This window comes from Leptonychotes weddellii, chromosome 16, assembly GCF_054177405.1.
Source record: "Leptonychotes weddellii isolate Sample4059 chromosome 16, ASM5417740v2, whole genome shotgun sequence".
In the NCBI taxonomy this organism is placed as follows: domain Eukaryota; kingdom Metazoa; phylum Chordata; class Mammalia; order Carnivora; family Phocidae; genus Leptonychotes; species Leptonychotes weddellii.
Genome location: NC_138384.1, coordinates 12,038,329 through 12,058,516, shown reverse-complemented (window position 1 = coordinate 12,058,516; position 20,188 = coordinate 12,038,329). Strand labels below are relative to the sequence as shown.

Genomic DNA, 20,188 nt, shown 5'->3' with positions numbered 1-20,188 from the left:
TTTTTTTTTAAGATTTTATTTATTTATTTGAGAGAGAGAGAATGAGAGAGAGAGAACACATGAGAGGGGATAGGGTCAGAGGGAGAAGCAGACTCCCCGCCGAGCAGGGAGCCCGATGCGGGACTCGATCCCGGGACTCCAGGATCATGACCTGAGCCGAAGGCAGTCGCTTAACCAACTGAGCCACCCAGGCGCCCCAAGAAAGTGCTTTTAATCTGAGGCTGGGAAGAACGCAGCAGGTGCCAGCACCCGTGCGAGGGGGAGTCCAAGGCACGAGGTGCGGTGGGCACAGAATGAGCTTTCCCGCCAGTCCATTCCTGAGTCCTCAGCCTGTCCATAGGGACTTCTAGGTGCAAGGTGAACGGCTGGTTCCGTGGGGGGAGGCCTGCTTGGGTCACATGGCCTCCCCCCGCCAAGTTCATCTGGGACCTCTAAAGCGAGCGGACCCTTGGCCTTCTTCCAGTTCCCTGTCACAGGGATCCACGAGGACCCCTGAAACACGGAGACGGTTTCCTCTGAGGCTCCTCAGACCTCAGCACACACCGAGCAGGGCTCCCTCTGGCCAGCACTTCCTCTTTCCACCCCCACCTCCCCCAGTAGGACCTAATTAATCCCAGCCTTGCCTAACAAGGCCCACCACATGTGGTTCCCATCTTCCAGAAGAAAACACGCCCTTCTCACAGGGAGCGCCAGTGTGTGTGACAGTGGGCCCTACAGGGACAGCGTGGAGACTGCCTGGAGGAGGCAGAGCAAAGCCTCTGCCTCCAGGTCCCCAGCCCTCCCGGGCACTCCCAGGTCACAGATGTTTCTGCGAGGTGCTGGGACGTGGCACCTTTCCATGGGTTAGGAGACAGTGGAAACAGACCAGGTTGGGCTCTCTGGGCCGCCTGAATTTTGCCCTTCCCAAGGACACCTTTGTATTTTACCTTTGGGGGCAGACTTCTCCTTTCAATCTTCTCTGGCATGTCAGATCGTGCCTCCCTGCCGGTCACGTTCTCAGTGTTGTTTCCAGTTAGATCAAAGCCAAGAGCTGGTTGTGCAAAAGAGCTTCTGCCACATACTCTCTTCGCTGTCCTGCATCTCAACAAAAGCACCCCAGCCCCCTGGTCTCTGGGGGAAGAATGACTGTGGAAACCTCCAGAAGACGCACACAGGAGTCGGGCAGACGTACTTCAAGTCAGCAAGAAGAGAAGCTTCTGAGAGGGACATAAGAAATTCCTTGGAAGAATTCCTCCAACCCTGTTCAATGTCCTGTCTCCCTCCCCTCGGCTGGGGACCCAATCAATATGGCTTCAAATGAATAAAAGGTCAAACCCCACCTGCATTCTGGATCCCTTCTAGCCGACAGACTTTGGCTGGCGCATGTTTGTCAAGGCAGTTTATTTTTACTCGGAGCAAATGAACGCATCCCATTAAAGGGGAGAGTGAAAGAAAGCGAGGAGGACCTCTTAGAAGCTCTTTCCCGCAGGCTGGGGGCCAGAGGCAAAGTGTGCTATTCTAAAATGCCATTCGAACCAGGGATCCGGGTCTTGCCCCTTTACTCGGATTCATCTTGCATTAGCATCAGCACAATGGGCTTTGGGGGGCCAGGCCAATGCCCCCTGGCACATCAAGTGGCGCCTATGAAGACTGTAAGGGGGGTACCTGATGCTGATGAGCTCCGGAGGCTGGGAAGGTCTGGGAGGACAGAGAGAGTGAGAAAGGGAGTGGGGTGGGGAGGGTCAGCCGGTGTGGCCCCGGACGACGGCCTGTCTCACAGGTGGACCATACGAAGACAGCAAAGTGGAATTTCCCAGTTACCGCGTGAAAGACCACTGTTTCCCTTGAGGCCCTCTCCGTGATGCAATTAAGAACAAGTCCAGTTTCCAGTGGCTTCCTAGGCCCTGGCTCTCCTGCCCCACCACCCACCTCGGCAGCCAATCAACCTCCTCCCCTTCTCCCCTCCCAAGTACAGGGCTCTTTTGCAAACCCGGGGGTGAGGTGGGGTGCGGTGGGGTGGGGTGGGGTAAGGCAAGGGCAGGATCAGGGGTACGTCGTAGGGACTGTTCGCATTTGCTGAATTGGAGAGGTTGCCATGCCTGCATGTATCAGAGGTGAGGGGCGGACCAGAATGAACCGGAAGCTTTATCTCGGGGCTTCTCTGGGTTCAGGTCTCACAGAATAAGACGCAGGACTGTCTCCTGCTCTCCCACTTGGGCCCCTGGCCCGGCCTCTTCAAATGCTCTCATCTTAGAGGCACCCGTGTCCCCAGGAAGGTTGCTCAGGACCTCATCCACCATCGGCTGGGCTGGCTGGGGTTGGAGCCTTTGAGTTCACAGCAGGCACTCTTTAAAAAGAAAGCATTCTCTGGCAAGTCCTCTCTGCAAGGCAGCAGGGAGGAAGGCGGGGGGAGAAGCACAGTTGGTTAAGCCAAAGAATGGCTGGCCCGAGGGCCATCTTGGCGGGCGGGCGGAGTGGGGCGTCCCGAGACGCGCTCACTTCCCAGCACAGAAGCAGGCCTTGTAAGGATCCCAGCTGTTGGATCACGCTGCAGTTCATATCAGTTTATCAAAGAAGCTGCGTTTTCTCCCTCCTCTTCCTTTCTACTGAGTATAAGCGGCCCGGTTCATGGGAAAACAGCCCTGCGCTTGTTCTGCTGCATTGGCATGGAGGGCGGGAAGAGGCCGGAGGAGGGAAACGTACACCAACACCTACTTGGGGCAGAGTTGTTTTAACGGGGCCGGGGCCGGGCCGCTGGTGGGTGCCCGAGGTGCTGGGGCTGCAGGCCTGGCGCACCAGGGCCAGCTCTCAGCACAGAAGGCTGAATTATTTCGGCCTCTCTGGATCTGGTTTCCTGTCTTCACAGACCGCCATGGGAGGCTGAGGCCGCGTCATGAGGCCGAACAAGAGCTCCCCGTTATCAAGCTGTGTGGAGAGCGACGGTGCGCATGGTCTTACGTAACCCTCTCCGCAAAACGACGCAGCAGGCAGTACTATAGAAACAGGTCACGCGGACCAAAACTGGAGGATCTGGGATTCGAACCCAAGTCTCTTTGACTCCAGAAGTTCCAATCTTAATCTGGATCCCAAGGACGTGTGGGAGGCCCATGTGCCCTGTTCCCGTGGAGTCCAGAGAAGAGGGAGAGGTGTGGGCAGGGCTGAGGGATGTCCGGCCCCCTCTGGCACCCCCACCACACGTCCCCTCCCTCTACATGTGGGCTCAGCTTCTGGTCCTGCAGCTGAGATGAGGCTTTGGGAGCCTCCGGCTCCCCCAAGTTCACCACACGGCTAAACTGTTACGTCCACCAGATAACAAGGCCACATGGCACAGAGGAGGTCTGACCCACCCAGGGGCCTGAAGGGGGGGCTCGGGGCCCCACTCATACCCCCCCCATGGAGGTGCAGCCTGGGAAAGCTGTGTGTGGGAGAGGAAACACTCCAGGGTCCTGAGGGAAATCATGCATCTTACTCAACACCAAGACGCCCACCAGATGTTTGTCTTCAACAACTCGGGCTGCTTTTGTCCTCTGGAAGGCAACCCCTCCTGCTCCCCGAGCTAAACGCACTACTGTAGAAACAATGGCTGTTCACTTGTTCGTTTAACACCTGAAGGAGAGGCTTAAATCACTGTGTTTCTTATCTCAGCAGTCCGCATGGACCATTACTATGTTTTTCTTTAAAGCCGTCAGCAAAAAATAAGGAAATGAAATGAGAAGCAGACAGGCAGGCTGACGTTCCCGACGGCTTGTCCCCAGCAAACTTTGCTGAAGGGCTCACTCCCCTGTCTGATCCCAGGAAGGAGGAGAGCACACGTCTTCAAGGCCTCCTCCACGTCTGATGCTGCGCTTTGTGCACCCAGAGAGCCTAGGCCAGCTGGCGGGCTGGGACTGTGACCCGGGCTGGTCAGCGGCAGCCGGACACGCTGGCTCAGAGCCCGTGCTGCTTCTGGGGGGGCGGGGGCAGGCTGGACAAATGACACCAAGGACCGGGGGGGACAAGTGTGAGGGGCTCAGCCCCAAGATTCCTTCCATCCCAGCCCACCAGTGCCCGGGTCACAGGCTGTGCAGGGCCCCTCAAGGCACCTGGCCTCTGCACTCCCCCACAGAAGGGATGAAGTGGCGGGCGCGGAATTAGCAGAGTGCAAGGGTCTGCAGCTCAGCTCTCACCAAGCCTGGCAGGCATGGGGCTTCCTCTCATTTCCCTTCCACAAAATGAGGATGCCCGTCAGCCCAGGCCACTAGGAAGACACTAGGCAAAGCAAGGAAAGCCTCACCACCCTGGAGGCTGTAAATGGGAACATGGCAGTGGTCGCCAGGCCCCCAGCTTCACGGAGCCCAGGGCCCCTGAGCCGGTGGGGGGGGGGGGCACCCATGCATGTCCTTGCTGCCCACACTTCTGCTTGGTGCAGTCTGGGGATGCTGCTGACGGCTCTGAGCGCCCTCTACCCGAGCCCCTGAGGGGGCATGTGAGGCTGCTGGAGGATGGAAAAACCCGTTACAGTCCGGTTCTCCGGAGGGAAACTAGTTACAAATGCCTTTTTCAAAGGCCTCTCTCTCCACTGGTTCCTGAAAAGCTTCCAGGCAAGGGGGGCTCGTCAAGAGAACTGACATGTCTGCAATGTGGAAAACCATGTAAAGTAAACTGTCACTCATGTGGGGAAAGACTGTTGCCCTCCTGGTGGGGAGTCTCCTGTACCACCTCTAATCTCCACTTCAATCCCACTGACCGTCCATCTTGATGTGAAGCAAAACGGGATGTGATGCTTCCCCTTCTGGCCGAGCAGGCTAAGAATCCATTTCTGTCCCTGTGTTAACTGTGGCGCTCCCACCTGGGAGGATTTTGCTCCCAGGGGTATGTGGCCCTGTCTAGAAACATTTCTGACAGCACCCGCTGGGAAGGCAGGAGTGCTGCTCCACATCCCACAGCACACAGGACGGGCCCGACCACCAAAGACTATCCAGCCCCAACGCCAACAGTGCCGAGCTCGAGAAACCCTGCTCTCCATGACCTTGGAAGAGCAGGAGGGCCGCGACAGCCTCCCACCACCACGGGACTCCTTTTGGTGGTCTGGCCCATCAGAAGCCTGTTCCTCCCGAAGGGCAGAAACTTTGTGGGCCTCCTATTTGTCCTTCCGGCCAGTCCTACAACTCAGTCCTTTGACCCATGCCCTCAACTCCACCCTCAGCCCTGGAGCGAGGGCCCCCGGCAGGCAGCTCTGGATGAAGTGGCCGGGGCCTGCTCCCTCTATTTCCCTCCCTCGGCTCGCCTCGTGGCCGGGCAGGCTCCTGGCATGGCTCCCGGCAGACCCGTGTGGAACTCATCTCCCCTCACTGCCTCCTGACACCCACTTTTGCTTCTTCCCACCTCCAGGTCCTTCTTCTCAGCCTCCTTTCCTGGCTTCTCCTTCCTTCCCCGGCCATTACACCCTGGAGCTCCCTGAGCGGCCTCAGGCCCCTTCCCTACCCCCTCTGCCCCTCTTATCACTAACCATTCTTATTCCCTAGAAATGAAAGCTCCATAAGGACAGAACCATCCAGAGCAGTACTTGGCAGAGTCAGTACTCAGTAAAACCATCTGCTGGATGAATGAATGAGTGAGTGAGTGAGTGAATAAATGAAGGACTATGGTGTCCATTTCCACATTTCTATCTTGGGCATAAGTCCCTCTTTTGAGAGTCAGGGGTAGCAACCTGCTTCATCATCTCTCCTTTGATGTTACCAAAGCAATTTAAACTCAAACATGGGACCCTCCTCCCTCCCTGCTCCTCCTCTAGAGCTCCCATCGCAGGGACTGCCACCACCATCCAGAGTCCTGGGTGTCACTCCCGACAGGCTGTCCCTCAGGCCCTCATGTAATTGGTCACTAATTAATGATACGTGTTACAAAGTACGGAATGCTGCTGCTTCTTCCCATCCCCCTCCCAAGCAGCCACCATCTTCCACTTGGACAACAGCCTCCCAGATGGTCTCCCACACATCCACCTTGCTCTCTCCACCCACCCCTTCTCCTCAGCAGCATAGGAATCTTTAAAAACACAAATCTGGTCACACTGTCCCCCCACCCAAGCCTTGAGTGGCTCCTCCTGGCCTCGGGGAGAGGCCTCCAACCTTGGTGTGGCCAGCAAGGCTGGGCCCCTCTCCCCCTTGCCCTCTGGATCACAGCAAAATGAACACTCCATGCTCTCTGCTGACTTGAAGACTCTGTACAGGCCAGACCCTCTGCCAGCAATCCTCCTTCAACCCCCAGACCCCGCAGACAGCCTCAGGAGCCTTCCCGACCCCACGGACCACACTCGTCTAGTTAGCTCCCCGAGCACCCTGGACAGCTTTTGTACCCTGTCACCCCAGAGGTGCTTATTTCATGGGACAGGGTGAAAGCCCTCAGTGACTAAAAGAAAGCCAGGGCTAAGAACCATCGCCACAGAGCATTGGAGGCCACTCAGGCCATTCCAGAAAACTCCTCTGCCTGGCTTTGTGGGGGAGCCTGGAGAAATCCATGCCCTGTCTAGATTTCGGTGACTTGAAGGTCATTCTTGTGGTGACCCTGGCTCCTTGGAGCTGAGGAAGCAAAGGGCCAGACCTGGCCATGCTGTTGGTGACAGGAGTTCTAGAGGCTGAGAGGGGCTGGGGTCCTGGGACTGTCCAAGGCCAGGCTCACACGACTCAAGATCCCAGCTCTGCCAGAGCGACTGCTGCCACCAGCCCTGGCCAAACCCCATGCTGGCGGCTGGGCACCCGAGCACAGCCCTGCTTCGTGTTCCATCTGGCTCACCTACTTCCTTCCCCAAAGACGCCAACAAGGGCATACTGACAGGACACTTAACCTCAAGGGAAAACCTTGAGACAAAACTTGTGTCTCAACAAGTGAAAAAGTCATTTGTCCGTTCGAGAAATGGCGACATTGACCTGTCTCGGGTTGGCAGCAGCAGCAGCCTGGTGTGAAGTGTGTGTGGGGGGGCTCCTTTGTTTCTTTAAGAATAAATGCAAAGGAAAAGGAGGGGAGAGAAGGGGAGGAGAAGATGGTTGCTTGGAGCCCTGGCACGGTGTGAAGTGGAAAAGTGTGGCTGTGTGGGGAGGAGAAGGTGCGCCGAGCCTGACCTGATGATGAAAGCGCCTCTGGCCTCCAGGAGCTTGCGTTCACTGCTGAACCTCTTGAGAAGGTTGATCATGAACTTATAAAAGTAGGAGTTCATGGTGGGGGTGGAAGGAGAACATTCTAAGCCTTTGGTACCTGCAGAGAAAGGGACAGAGCTGAGATTTACTCTATGGTCCACAGGGTGGTGGGACCCCCACAGAACATACACAATCGTAAACTCCAGAAAGGTGGTGGTGGTGGTGGGGTCTGTGTGGAACAAGGTGAGAGAAAATCTTCAAACCAGGGCCTCGGGTCAAGGGCAAAAAAGCAAGGACTATTCAAGTACATACAAGCAAATACAACTGCTTACTGCACAAATCCCCACTTACCTGTCCACCTCTCCAGCCAGCCCCCAATTACTTAGTGAACACCTCCTATTTCTGAGACCGCTGCTATGTGCTAGGAATTTTTTATAAAACAAACCTGTACCTATCATCCCAATAAGTAAAATACACTTGGGCTTCATTTTGGCTGGTTAAGGACAGATGACATGTCAAAGAGAAGAAAGGGGTAAAATAGGCATACAACCTCGACAGTCAACAAAATCCACACTCCTTTCCCAATGGTGCTCAAGACAAGGGAAACTATGCACACCTCTGTTGGATTAAAGACAGCACACCCTGACAAAATGTTACCAAGGGCTTTAATCTTTACTCGACGTTTTTATTTTTTTTTAAAAAGATTGTATTTATTTATTTGAGAGAAAGAGCGAGAGCAAGAGAGCACAAGCAGAGGAAGCAGCAGAGGGAGAGGGAGCAGCAGGCTCTCAATGCAGGGCTCGATCCCAGCTCCCTGGGATCATGACCTGAGCCGAATGCAGACACTTAATCGACTGAGCCACCCAGGCGCCCCCCAATGTTTTTATTTTTTTTTAAAGATTTTATTGATTTATTTGACAGAGAGAGACACAGCAAGAGAGGGAACACAAGCAGGGGGAGTGGGAGAGGGAGAAGGAGAAGCAGGCTTCCCGCCGAACAGGGAGCCCGATGCGGGGCTCGATCCCAGGACCCTGGGATCATGACCTAAGCCGAAGGCAGACGCTTAACGACTGAGCCACCCAGGCGCCCCGCCCCCCAATGTTTTTAAATCAGATATTCTTCTTCAGGTGGAAATGCTCTTTTAGACTAGTACTCTAAAGATTTTCAAAGCCCAGAGTTGGCTTTAGAACCAGAAGCACATTCGGAGTACCCCTCTGATATGCACCCCAGCTGAAAATACACCGAGGGCCAGATACAGTCCCCCTCCCAGCCTCACCCCAGCACATGCTCTCCTCCGCAAGGTATTGGGCATGGAGGGGACGACAGCAGGGCTGAAAAAACACCTGGTTGATCGCCATGTAGTATATTCATACACCCCATGCAATCTCTTTGTTTTTTCTTCGTCACACATGCTGACCTCAACAGATTGTTGGAAAGAGGTGTTAGGGATGGTTAGGAATCCTCACTCCCTCTGCCCAAGGCACTAACAGGGCACAAAATGCACACACAACTTGAGATACAATTCACATATCATTAAGTTCACCCTCTTACAGTGTACAATTCAGTGGTTTCCAGTACATTCATAAAATTGTGCACCGATCACCACTAATTCCAAAACATCACCCAAAAAGAAACCTCGTACCCATTAGCTGCCATTCCCCATTATCCCCTCCACCAGCTCCTGACAATCATTAATCTACTTTCTGTCTCTGTGGATTTGCCTATTCTGGAAATTTTGTATTAATGAATCATACAGTATGTGGCTTCTTTCACTTAGCATATTTTCAAGGTTCCTCCATATTGTAGTATGTATCCATTTTGTATTCCTTTTTTTTTTGGTTGAATAATACTCCACTGTATGGATATACCATGTTTTAACCATTCATCCGTTGCTGGACATTTGGTTGTTTCCACTTTTTAGCTATTAAGAATAATGCCAGGGGGCGCCTGGTTGGCTCAGTCGGTAGAGCATGTGACTCTTGATCTTGGGGTCATGAGTTCGAGCACCAAGTTGGGCACAGAGCTTACTTAATTAAAAAATTTAAAAAAAAAGGAATGCTGCTGCTGTGAACATTCACATATGTTTTTGTGTGAACACGTTTTCATTTCTTTTGGTTATATACCCAGGAGTGGAATTTCTGATATGGTTACTTATGTGTAACTTTTGAGAAACTGCCAGGCTTTTCTCCACCATGGCTGTGCATTTTACATTCTCACCATCAGTGTGTGAGACTCCAGTTTTCCCACATTCTTGTCAACACTTGTTATTACCTGTCTTTTGATTACAGCCATCCTTGTGGATGGAAGTAGTATCTCATTATGGGTTTAACTTCCATTTTCCTGATGACTCACGACACTGAGCATCTTTTTATGGGCTTACTGGCTACTTGTAGATCTTTGGAGAAATGTCTATACAAGTCCTTTGCCCATTTTAAAATTGGGTTATTTGCCTTTTTATTGCAGAGTTACAAGAATTCTAGATACAAGTCTCTTATCAAATATAATCATTGCAGATATTTTCCCCCATTCTTTGGGTTGTTTCTTAACTTTCTCCATGGTGTCCTCCTTTGAAGCAAAGAATTTTAAATTCTGATTGAGTTCAATTTATCTTTTTTTTTTTTTTTTTTTGGGTTGCTTGTGCTTTTGGTGCCATATCTAAGAAAGTATTACCTATTCCAAGGTCATAAAGATTTACTGATGGGCTTCCTTCTAAGAGTTGTGTATGTATTTTTTTTTAAATATAGCTCTTATATTTAGGTATCTGATCTATTTTAATTTTTGTATATGGTGTGAGGAAGAAGTCTAAATTCTTCTGCATGTGGATGGATATCTAATTGTCCTAGTGTAACATGATATCTGCTTGCTTTATTTTTTTTACAAGCTGTTTTTTTAAAGTTTATTTATTTATTTAAGTAATCTCTATCCACAATGTGGGGCTCAAACTTATGACCCTGAGATCAAGAGTCACATGCTCTTCCAACTGAACCAGCCAGGAGCCCTGATGCTTTATTTTTTATATTGTATTTTTTCTAGCTTTATTGAGATAAGATTGACATACAACATTATATAAGCTTAAGGTGTACAATGTGTTGATTTCATACATGGACACATTGCAAAATGATTACCACAGTGCTGTGGAGTCAGCCAATACCTTCCTCACCTCATATAATGACCACTTGTTTTTTTGTGGTGAGAACATTTACGATCTACTCTCTTAGCAACTTTCAAGTATATACTATAGTAGTATTAACTATAATCACCGTTCTGTACATTAGATGCCCAGAACTTTAATTAAACTCTAACCGGAAGTTTGTACCCTTTGACCGATATCTCCCCAACATGGTAGCTGAATAGGCAACCAAGAGTTACCATTTGCCAGGGACTTCCTATGTGCTATGCGTGTTTCTAAAGCCTTCACACATAGCATCTAACTAATCCTCAAAATAATCCTTGAAAATATGTGCTCTAACTCTTCTCATGATATAGGTGGAGAAGCCGTGAATTAGGCTGAGGACTATCCAAAGTCACAGAGCTGAGGAGTGGTGGTGTCTGAGTCCCCGCAGCTGGTCTCAGCAGCTCCGCCACGCTGCCCATCACTTGGGTGCTGGTGCTTGGGGCGGTTTGGGGTTTGCAGGTTAGTAGGCGGTATGCTCCCAAACAAGAGGCAGAAGACCGAAATGAAGGCCTTGCCAAGACTGAGGACATAGAGACATGGCACTGGCAGAAGCTGTGGAGAAAGAACCTGGCTGCAGCCCCCTGGGAACTCAGGGAGGACACTGGGGAAAGATAAAAGTGGCCAGCTGAGACATGTGGTGCCATCACTTGCCAGGTTGGTCTCTACGTGACCCTGAAGTCCTGACTTCCTCCCCAGACCGGGGAGAGGGTGGCCACACACCTGTGTAAAATAGGGAACCAAGCCTGGCTGTGTGAGGGGCTATCAGCTCCCAGAAGCATCGGCCCCAGGCACACAACACGAATGTATGGGGCCATCCATAGTACTAGAAGCAAGGCCTACAGAGGCACCCCATTGGCTGACTGCATGAGCCGCCAGTGGCCAGAGGAAGCAGTAAAACCCTCCTTTCAGGATCTTTTTGCTCAACTCAGACTTCCCTCCTGTCCTTGCATGGTCCTTAAGGCGGTGTGGCTGGGAACGGCAAGAGGGGCCTTTCTGTTTTGTTTTTCCCAGCTGTGAATTACTCTGTGAGGATTCCTTACTCGGAGCCATACCTTCAAACTACTGTCCTTTCTCCTGACAGCCTCCTAGACAGCCCCTGGGAACTGTGTGCAAGGGGCAAGCCTTGAGTAAGAAGCCCAGTTCAAGGGCAGGCCTCACTGAACTTCTTGATGTTTGCAGTGCATTGTTCTGGGTCCCTGCCCAGAACAGCCTGGCCTGGGAGGTCCTGAGTGACTCTGGAATGGCAAACAGTCTCTGCTCCCTGGCCCAGAGGGGCTGTTTGCAGAATCAAGTGTCACATTCTTACAGCTCGAGTTACCCCGGGCCCAGCTGGGGCTGATCTCTGAAGAGGCGGCTGCAGATACAGCTGCTAGAGCCCCTCCTCCCCGCCCCACACTGCCCCCGAGGTGGCCTGGCTACACACCCCCAACACGGGCGGTGTGTGTGGACTGGAACCTTCTCCTGGGTGCTCATCTGTGATGGCTCCTGTGACCTGCCCCCTTCTTGCTTCTGTATGTGCACCTCCACCCTATATCATTTCCAGGCTTAGGGCCATTTAGCTTCCAAAGTATTCCAAAGGACAAAGGGACCCAAACAGGGAGTGACCATAAAGAAATCTTCCACGATGTGGGGCCACAGCCTCCATTCCCAGGGGGCCGGGTATCGCAGGCAGGCAGAAACATCGCTGGGAGTCCACGAGACCCGGTTCAGATCAGATGTCTACCTCTTACTAGCTGTGCAACTTTGGGCAAGTCTCTCACCCTAAGCCTCAGTTTCTTCATCTGTAAGGTGGGGCCAATAAGAGTCCCTAGTCCTTCAGTTTAAAGAATTTTTTTTTTTAAGTAATCTTTATGCCCAAGGTGGGGATTGAACTCACGAGATCAAGAGACTGAGCCAGCCAGGCACCCCCCCCCCATAAGAGTCTCTTTAAATGAGACAAAACATTTAATGCACTGGGCCTGGGGCCTGCCACACAGTGCGTGCTCAGTGAACGGGGGCCCCTGCTGTTAGCAGACAGGCCAGAATGCAGAGCACTGCACGGGGAAGACTGTTCCTGTCTCTCCCTCCTGGACTAGATGACTGGGGGCTGCAGCACAGTCTGGAAAGTCTCTGAGTGGAGACTGCAGATCTGGGACAATTTCCCAGTGCTCTGCTGGAAGGAAGAGAGGCTGTGAGAAGACAGGATCACCTGTGATGCCCCACATTTGGGGAGGGAGATCTGCCCGCCTCTCAGCTGACAGCTGGCCTGAGACAGCAGAAGAGAAGGCCTGGGGCTGCTCTGAACACATCCTGGTCTTCGTAGCCATAGCCCCCTCTGGGCCACACAATTAAGGCTCAATGTCCAGGCTGGCATGGCAGCCCCTGGAGCCGAGGCTCCTAGTGGGAGGGAGAAGGGCAGAGAGACATCTGGGAGAAGCCATGGCAAATAGCTCACGTTCTCACAGTGCAGTGCTTGCTGGGAAAGCTTTCGCAGCTCAGCCCTCCCGGCGCTCCCGTTTCAAGACTACAAAGAGCAGGAGGCTGGGTGCAAACTGAGTGGGGGCTGGGCGCCAGCCTGAGAGCCAAACCCAGCTGATGGGAGTGTCGGGGAGCTGCTGGGGCCTGCAGCTGTTGGGCAGGGACCTTTGTCCCTCAGGCTCCCGCCCACCAGAATGGGCTCTCTGAGGAGGAGTCTCCGCAGGACTGGGCGGGGAGCTTGGAAAGCTCACTGCAACCCCAGCCTGACTGTGTAGAGATGGCAGGTCTGGGCAGGAGAGGCAACCCTTCCTGAGTGGGCTGGTCGAAGACAGGGCCCGCTGGGGGCTCACCACAGACAGGGTGAGGGCCTACCTGGTCTCCCCCAGACTCTGTTTCCCACTGGCCCGTCAGCCACTTTTCTGACGAACCAGCCCCTCAGGCCCAGCTGGCTTGAGACAGAACCTGCGAGATGTTCTCGGGCAGGGCTGTAGGCACGGGAGGAGGAGGTGGGGTGGAGAGACAGCAGACTCACGCCAGGAAGTGTTACTACACGGAATGACGGGCCTCTCTCAACTAAACTAACTTCTGCCCAAACACAGCCTGCTCCTCCCCACGGAGTGTGCACAGGGCCTCACTGGCCACTTCCGCCCGCCTCGGCTCTTGCTCATCTCGCCCTCGACAGCCGGGCAGGGAATCTGCCTCTTTTCCCAATAGGTCTGGTAGAAGTCACCTCCGCCGGGCTCTCCTATCGAGTGGGGCCCTGGGCCAGGTGCTGCTGGTCCTTTAGGAAGGGGCAGAGCCTGGGCAGGAGCCCAGCACCCAATTCCGGGCAGGCCCTCCAGCACTGTGCTCTGAGGAGGTGCTGGGACGCCAGAGCCAGAGGCTTTCACTCGGGTGGCGCTGCTGATAGCAGTCCGTGGGCCCACCAAAGGCGGGGTGTCAGCTGTTCTGGCTGGGGCCCAGGAAGCGGGGTGGCTGGGGACAACCTGGCCTTGGGTCTCGGGAGAGTCACACTCTCCAAGGGGCCAGGGAAAGTGGGGTTTCCATTCCCCGATCCTGCCAAGGACCAGCCCCTGAGCTGAATGCTGCCTGCCTCGCATTTCTGGTTTGGAGAAGTTTGGAGCAGTGGGCTCTGGCAGGAAGTTCACGTGACTGCTGGCTAGCCGAGGGGCAGACAGATGCTGTCGGGAGCGCTCTGTATACAAAACCAGGCTGGTGCGGTGGGCGGCCGGGGAGCCAGCCGTGCAGATGTTGCTAAGTGAAACCTGATGTGGCGACATGAGAATCTGCACAACGTCTCACAAACAACCTTCCCTGGGATGTTTTAGATTGAGTTTTGTGGCTATGACGTGAAGGAGCCTCACGTGTCAGGATAAAAATAGCTCTGGCCTCAATAGGCAAAACGAGTTACAGTTCAACAAAACCAGATGCAAAAGCCTTCATGGCCCAGCCCAGACCTGGCGGGGTCCCTGCTTGGCTCCCTGCTCTCTCACCCCTGTCTCCCTTCCCCCTGGTGTGGGGCCCGTGGGGCCCATGGGCCCGGCCGGACCCTCGCGTAGGGCATCTGCACCCCGCCGCCCAGAGAGTGTGGAGGAAAGGCCGGGGGACCGGGGCAGATCCAGGCCCTGTGGCTGACTGGCGGGGCAGGCTTGAGGAAGTGACACCTCCTCTGGGGCCGGTTCCTGTCTGTGGACCTCACAGGGATAAGCCTAGCACAGTACCTGGCACAGGGATTGCTCTGAGGAGGGGGCTGCAGGACCGGGAAGCTGGCATGGAACCCGGGGACGCAGGTGGGGAAGGGGCAGCTACCCCTATGGGATCAAGGGGCTGTAAGAAAAGGAGGCCCAGGACTCTGGTGCAGCAGGGTCTCAGGAGGTGTGCAGTCTGCTTATTCGGAGGGCCCAGACCCCACGGCCACATGGATAAAAGGGTGGCAAAGATGTTGTAGCAATGGCACCCTTGGGACTCGATCCAAGAGGCAGTCACTTTCTTTGCTGCGAGCCGGTCCAGCTGAGGCTGGGGAGCCCTCCGCCCTGGGCAGTGACCCAAATCCAGGAGGCTTTCCAGCTGCTTGTTTCGGAGAAGGAGATAAGCTAATGGGCCACAACAGGGCCCAGGAGAAACTTCCAGCTGACAGGGCAGTAGAGAGGGGCTGCGCCAGGAAAGACTGCTGCTGAGGGGGGGGCCGGGCCAAGGGCGGCGCCAGAGACACACAGGAGGAAGGGGCCTTGCGGCCATCGCGGAAACCGAGCCTGGGATGCAGAGGGCTAGGCTCTCCACCTGGCAACAAGCGAAGACCTGCGCAGTGGTGCTGGGGGGACGTTCGATATGGCACTGGTGACGGGGCGGCCAGCTCTGGTGTCCCCTCCTTCCATCATGATAATGACTCTGAAAGACAGGTCCTGACCCTTCCTGGGCGCCTGACTCTGGGCATTCAGAGATGAGTACAACCTAGATCCTTCTGACCCTGGCACCCATGCTGTCTGAAACAGTATGTAGGAAGAAGGCCTTTAAGGCTCCAAGAGCACAGAAAGGCTTTGGGGGCTGGGAAACGGTCTGGTGTGGCTGGAGGAAGTGGAGGCAGCAGAGGGCATGAGTTGCTGAGGTGGTTGAGGCCAGAATGGGGTCCCTGAAGTCACTGTGCAGAGAAGGGGTATCCTCAAGAACTATGCCAGGTTGGGGCCGTGGCCCACCGCCCCACAGGAGAAGCCTGGACTGCTGGCCTGGCCACCACTGCTCTGCTCCCCCCCTTGGGCGATAAAAGCTTCCGGTGCTGGGCAAGTGCTTCTGTCCTCTAAGCATGGGGGTAGAGAGCAGCCGCTCCGGCTGGGCTCCTGGGTCCGCACCAACGCCTACTACAACCCCCCCAACTCCCAGGTAAGAATGACAACAGTGCTTTCCCTCACAGTTGTCGTGAGGCGTTGAGGGGCTAGCCCACAGTGAGGTTCGGTGAGGTGACACACAGGAAGTGCTCAGAACAGCGTCCGGTCCTAACAAGCTCAATGTATTATAGTCACCATTACTACTGGGAAAAATGCCCAGGGATGGCTTCCTGGGTTTCTCCTGGAACTTGTTTGTGAATTTGGCCACACCAGCCTGGGCGATAAGGAACGAAATGGAATCAGAACATTTCATTTCTGCCTGTTTTTAGAGCTGGGGTCAAACTCCACCTTGGACCAGAGAACCCTGCAGGGCACACTGGCGTGAGCAGTTATCCCACCAAGGAAGGAAAGGGAAGACTGGGTTTTGGGAGCAAACATCAGTCCTGGGGTGACCTCTGACCTGAGACGGCCACAATGCTGCCTCGCCTGGCCCAGGCTGCTCCCTCTCCTGCAGCAACAACATCCAGGTCCCAGGAGCGCCGGGCACGTCTCAGATGAGGGACTGATCCTGGAGGCCTCCCGCTTCTGCTGAGCCTTTGGCTCAGGCTCAGGCCTGCTCGAAGGGGGCTCCTCACCCCCTCTCCCCAGAGCCTACTAGGCGGCCTCAGCCGGCGTGCCCCCTGAGTGGAGATGGGCAGAGAATGCACAAAAGCTGCCCACTCAGAGGAGACCCAAGTGGTTGTTTCCGTTTCATTTCACCAAATCACAATCAGGAGACAGCAGCATGCGGGACCTCTCCAGGGGCTTCCCTCACGGCCGCCCACCCAGGCAGCCCCCTCCCAAATGCCCCCGAGGTGAGTCTCTTCCCGGCTTGGGGCTCTGTGGAGGTCAGCAACGAAGCGGCGGTGGGGGAAGCAGACCATCGCCGCTGCCCACACGCTCTGCACTGGAGGGAGCGACGTGTGCACTGGGCCCGGTGGGAGGGACGGCCCGTGCGGCCAACTCCGCCTGCGGACCCGGGGGGCTGCAGCGACGGTGCATTTAGGCGCCCGTGGCAGCTTCCCAGGTGGGTGATGCTGCCCCAACCCTCACGCTACATCTTTTGAGTTTTACAGACCCAGCGAGCAGGCAGGGCCGTTTGGTTCTCTACAAATGTGCTGATTTCATCTTTGCTCGGCTCCCTGCCTCCTTGGCTTTCCAGAAAGACCCTTCACTGAGGGGGTGGTGGCACTCTACCCGAAAGGGACATAGCACAGCACTCTGCAAGTTCTCAGAGCTGTGCCCTAGAGAGCCAGAGGAAAGCAAAATCCAAACAGGAAGAGGGTCTGGCCTTGTAGCCTCTGTCCACGTGCACGGCCGGATAGAAACAGAAAGAATGACCCTCTTGCATGCCTGAGAAGCACTGGGATAAAGAGCAGCCCACAGATGAATGAGTGTACACTTCCTGCATGCTTTCTGACCAAAACAGCCACCCCCCACATCCTTGGGGCCTGGCCAGTGCCCTCCCCAAGGCAGCTGAAGCAGGAGAGGGGATGGGGCCCAGCCCTGGTTTCCTGTGCTCTTCTCTTACTAGTTTGAACTTGACCTTTTAAAAATCACGCACCCATTTGAAAAATCTGGTGTCAGCTGTGGACACGCACGCATGTGTGGTTCCCACTCTCTGCAGCGAACATGTGAGTCTCAGGCTAGGCGCACGCGGCCCATGGTGCTGTGGGTCCTTGAGGCAAGAGGTGATACTGACTGTAGGCACTTCCTTAGTGTTCTTTCCAGGATGGAATTTCTTCCCATCTGGCACACTTGGTTGTTTTTCTATGAACTCAGGGCGAGTCCCTGGCTGATGTGAGCCAGTCCTACAGCCCTGGTGAGCTGGGGCAAATCTTCCCCACCTCAGCCTCGTTAGCAGCCCACCCACCTCGGCAGGGCCAGGAGCCAGGGTTCAGAGCACCTAGTCATCTGAGACTCCCCTCAGCTCCTGCCCCCCGGGAGCTGAGAGGGCCCCTCCTGGGGCTCCCGGTCTGGGCCTCCCCAGGGCACATGCCCGGCCCTCTCCAGCAGACCTGGGCCCCAGGCCATTTTCCAGCCCATCCCTCTGATAATGAGTAAGCACTTCAGTCATCAACTTTTTGGCGCCCAGAGAAAGAGAAAAAACACTTCAGAGGTAGAGGGACAGATCCTGGGGAATCCTGGAAACGGAGGTATCCTTCCCTTGCCTGAGGCTGCGCTGCCTCAGGTTTGGCTTCTCTCACTCTGAGGAGAAGATTCTGGACAACTGCTTCCTGGGGAGGGAGATCTGAGGGCTGGCTCTGACCCACAGGATGCCTTCTCCTGGCTCTGCCCCTCCTGCAGTCATTTCTCCCTCACCCCCTCGCCGCTGCTCCTCCCCCCTCTCAGTGGGACCCCACCCCCACACCATGGCTCGGCGCCCACACTCAACCTCTGGCATTCTTGCCATCTGTCCCAGGGACTTTGGGTTGACCCCGAGCACTGACGTGGGACACAGGATGGAGAACGGACTCCCGGGCTGCGGGACAGAGGGTGGGGACCTCCCCGAGGGTCCCAGGGTCAGGATGTGGGAGCCTCCCAACCGTGGCCTCTGACTGCCTAGAGGAAACTGGGCTCCTGGGCAAGGAAGCCACTGTATCCTGGGGAAACAAGAGAAGGAAACTTGGCTGCTACCAGAGCCTCTTACTCTTTCCTTGCTTCAGGCAGAAACAGGTGGACACTTGGGACCAGCTGCAGGCAGAGCACGGGCAGCAGCAGTGGCCTGAAGCCTGGGTCCTATGTGACACCCCACTGCAGGAGCTGGGGGAGCCCCTGACTTCACATGTCACCAGGGAGACATCTTCAATGCACGGGCCTTCTGTGATTCGGCCTGGCAGCCCTGGGGCACAGCCAGGCCGGCAGGGCCCCCGGCGGCTCCACCCAGCAGGTGTTCTCAGGGCAGGGTACCAGAGCGCCTCCAGGGGCGCCGCCTGCTGGAGTGGCAGGAGGAAAGCTGCCGCTGCAAGGTCCTCCATCTTTTTGACATTTGCTTCTGCATCAAAGGAGGAGCCATCTAGGACCTTGTAACTGGATGTCAAGAACCACTCAGGAGACAAAGAGACACCCCAGGCAAATACCCAAGATTTGCTGGGGACTTTCCTATCAACTTGCATCCTTGGCATTTCCCAGGATCACGTCACTGGAGGGAACTGGCGTCTGCCTGGGAGGGAGGAGTTGGGAGTTGCACTGGTCCAGGGAGGAGAGCCACCTGCTGTTTGGAAGGACCCTGAGGGGCGAGCCCCAGGAACACCATGGCCACCTTCATGTCCAAGGACTGCCTGGAAACATCCTGTTTGAATTATCCCCTCTCTTGCCTGGGCTGCCTGCCATGTTGTTTGCTATTTTTAGCTCCCCGATGAGGAAGGAAATGGCTGCCTAGTCTTCCACCTGTGAGACCCAAGGCTCCAAAGCCCCCGATTCCTGACTGGGGAGACGCTGCCCCAGCAAAAGAGACAATCAGCTGACTCAGATGGTTTTATATTTGGCTGATGGCTCAAAAGTATGAACGGTGCAGGAAGATGAGGAAAAGGGATGTGAGGGCCTCTTATAGGGGTGGGGAGGCAGCAGGAGGGTGAGGTCTGCCTGCCTCTCAGAGAGCAGAGGAAACTTCTGACTGCTCACACCTTAGCAGAGCTCCGGGGCTCAAGAGCAGCAGCCCAAGGAGCGCCTGGTCTAGGACGAGACTGGGCACTAGCATTCCCAGGCCCCCTGAGGCTGTAACCAGAAGGGGATGACTTACCAGGAGTGTTCAGCAGGTTGGCTCTGCCAGGGGTGGGCACCTGAAGTTCTGAGTGGCTGACCCGGAGGTCAGGGCCATCAAGGGGGCCTGGGTCATCCGTCTGGCCTGCAGGGGAGGAAGCAATTTCTGCCAACACCTCCAGATCCTTCAGGATAACCTGGGGGAGAAAAGCAAAGGATGAAGGACAAGGGCCTCTGGAGAGCTGTGGTCAGAGACAGAGAGCTGCCTCCAGGGGGTGGGGAGGGGTCTGCAGAGGGTGACAGGCTGTGAGAGCCACCAAGACTATGGCTGTTAACAGTGCTCAGAAAGTTCTGCAGAAGATATGGATTGGGAAGAGAACACAGACAGGCGGAAGATGGGGGCAAGTGGAGGCAAGAAGCTGGAGTCCAAAGCATGGGAGTAAGCTTTCCCATGACAACTTCTCTCTAGTTCCCTAAGCAGGGACCTGACAGGTCCCCAGAAGACGTGGGACTCAGGCATCTGGGTTCAGTCTGTGTGGTGTGCATCCCAGGGCTCCTGGGCTGGCCATGCTCCAAGGTTAACCTGTGTGAGGGACCAACAGTGCCCACTAGGCCACACTGCTGGTGTGCTGGCCACAGCTCAGCCCACCACCAGGCCACAGAGCAGATCCTTCTCCAGAGGTGACTCCAGGCTACCCTCTACATTTGGAACAGGACTCTGGGCTCCAAGATGGGGGACTTCTTAACTTCTAGACGTGCTGTTCAATTCTCAGCTGCCTCCTTGATGGTCATTCCTAGGCCTGACCCCTGCCTGCTGAGTTCTTCCAGGGAAGACACACAGCTGAGCACGGAGAACAGCTAAGTGTGAGCTCCAATCAGCGCTGTATGTCACAAGGTTCCCC

The 20,188-nt window shown here is 55.1% G+C and overlaps 1 long non-coding RNA gene across 1 annotated transcript; it reads right to left on the bottom strand.

Moving 5' to 3' along the window:
- Window positions 1-1,365: 1,365 nt before the first annotated feature.
- On the bottom strand, window positions 1,366-20,128 carry LOC145717525 (uncharacterized). Its single transcript, XR_014140804.1, has 2 exons — window positions 19,327-20,128; window positions 1,366-7,209 (listed from the first exon to the last, which is right to left on the bottom strand). It is a non-coding gene; the product is annotated as an uncharacterized LOC145717525 (long non-coding RNA).
- Between the last annotated feature and the right edge of the window lie 60 nt (window positions 20,129-20,188).